This window comes from Chiloscyllium plagiosum, chromosome 12, assembly GCF_004010195.1.
Source record: "Chiloscyllium plagiosum isolate BGI_BamShark_2017 chromosome 12, ASM401019v2, whole genome shotgun sequence".
NCBI lineage: Eukaryota > Metazoa > Chordata > Chondrichthyes > Orectolobiformes > Hemiscylliidae > Chiloscyllium > Chiloscyllium plagiosum.
The window spans coordinates 87,345,460-87,347,668 of record NC_057721.1 but is presented as its reverse complement, the minus strand read 5'-3'; the positions used below and the strand labels follow the sequence as shown (position 1 = coordinate 87,347,668).

The 2,209-nt window shown below is 44.7% G+C and overlaps 1 long non-coding RNA gene across 3 annotated transcripts in view; it reads right to left on the bottom strand.

Annotated features, from left to right (window-relative positions):
* Positions 1–2,209, bottom strand: part of LOC122555459 — a 61,796-nt gene that overhangs the window by 35,864 nt on the left and 23,723 nt on the right. For all 3 annotated transcript variants that reach the window (XR_006313279.1, XR_006313278.1, XR_006313280.1), the window contains exon 5: positions 320–528. This is a non-coding gene — a long non-coding RNA (uncharacterized LOC122555459). The remainder of the gene's footprint in view (positions 1–319; positions 529–2,209) is intronic.

Genomic DNA, 2,209 nt, shown 5'->3' with positions numbered 1-2,209 from the left:
GGAGGAGTTCAGTGTGCGGTTGAGGGAGGTGATGAGGATAAAGGAGGAGATGAGGATAAGGGAGGAGGTGAGGGAAGGGGTTAGAGAGGTGGTGAGGGTGAGAGAAGGGGTTGAGGGAGTAACATTTGCATCCTCTAAGCCGTTGGCATGTTCCCATTAGGAAGATGGTGGTCACAGTGTCTCCCATTTCAACCTGAATATTCCTGAGTAATCGAGGATCATCCCATTGAGACTTCCTGAGCTTCTGGCAACAATGATGTGATCAGCAGTTCACTGACACACTAAGAGATAAACACAGCTCACTGCTGAGGAAGCTCACCGAGGTTTCTTATCACAGTGAGCTCAGAGTCCATTATTATCATTGAGTTGTCTGATTGGAATATCAGGGCTGAAGAGATGTTTACTGTCACAAAGTCATTTTTGGTGTGAGCTGGAATCTCCACTCTGTGCCCAATGCTGTGAGCCATTCATACAGCATCTATCCTGAGGGATATTTGTCAACTTTGACACCTTCAACGTAACTTCTCCCTTTGAAAAGAGATTAAAAATAAAAATTCAAGTTGATGTGAATCAGTAAAGTTCAATAGCAGAGTATTATAAAGAGCTTTACTCTGTATCTAACCCCGTGCACTCCCTGTCCTGGTAGTGTTTGATGGGGACAGTGTAGAGGGGGCTTTACTCTGTAGCTAACCCCATGCTGTCCTGTCCCACGGGTGTTTGATGGAGGACAATATAGAGACAGTTTTACTCTGTATCTATCCCTATGCTGAGCCCATCCTGGGAGTGTTTGATTGGGACAGTGTAGATAGAGATTTATATTGTATCTAACCCTATGCTGTCCCTGTCCGAGGAAATCTTTGATGGGGACAGTGTACACAGGCTTTACTGTGTATCTAACCCTGTGCTGTCCCTGTCTTGGGAGTGTTTGAACAGGCCATTCTGTCCATTAAGTCTGAGCTGGTGTTTTTGCTCCAAATGGGATTCCACTCTCTCTGCGTTTCCCCAGTTCCTGATCATGACATTCTCTTCCTTTCTCTGTCATGTCCATCCCTATTCCCTTCAATGTATCGAGAGTGTTCACCTTGACACTCCCCAGGGAATGTTCATTCTCTGGGCTCCTGATATGAATGACTCCTCGTCTGAGGAGTGGAGGGAGATTGAGTGGAGGGAGATTGAGGAATGGAGGAGAGATTGAAGAGTTGAGGAAGTTGAGGTGATCAGTACTGTACATAATACTCCAGAAAAGGTTTTACCAAGGCCCTGTATAAAAGTAACTGAGAGTGAGAAGTCTGTGGAATTCACTGCCACAGTAAGTGGTTAAGACTAAAACATTGACTGGTTCCAAGAAGGAGTTAGATACAGTTCTTAGGGAAAAAGGGATCAAAGGGTTTGGGGAGAAAGCAGGAACACGGGTCTGAGTTGGATGATCAGCCATAAACATATTGAATGGTGGAGCATGCTCGAAGGGTCGAATGGCCTGCTCCTGCTCCTATTGTCTATGTTTCTACAACCTCCCTATACTCTGGCATTCAATTCCACTCACAATAAAAGATAACATTCTATTAGTGTTCCCAATTACACGCTATACCTGCATACTGAAATACTAGAGTGTGGAAATAGATAAGTCCCCGGGCTGGATGGGATTTACCCTAGGATCCTCTGGGAAGCCAGGGAGGAGATTGCCGAGCCTTTGGCATTGATCTTTAAATCGTCATTGTCTACAGGAATAGTGCCAGAAGACTGGGGGATAGCAAATGTGGTTCTGCTGTTCAAGAAGGGGAGTAGAGACAATCCTGGTAATTATAGACCCGTGAGCCTTACTTTAGTTGTTGGTAAAGTGTTGGAAAAGGTTATAAGAGATAGGATTTATAATCATCTAGAAAAGAATAATTTGATTAGGGATAGTCAGCACGGTTTTGTGAAGGGTAGGTCGTGCCTCACATACCTTATTGAGTTCTTTGAGAAGGTGACCAAACAGGTAGATGAGAGTAAACCAGTTGATGTGGTGTATATGGATTTCAGCAAGACGTTCGATAAGGTTCCCCCCAGTAGGCTATTGTACAAAATGCGGAAGAATGGGATTGTGGGAGATATAGCAGTCTGGATCAGTAATTGGCTTGCTGAAAGAAATCAGAGGGTGGTGGTTGATGGGAAATGTTAATCCTGGAGTCCAGTTACCAATGGTGTACCGCAAGGGTCAGTGTTGGGT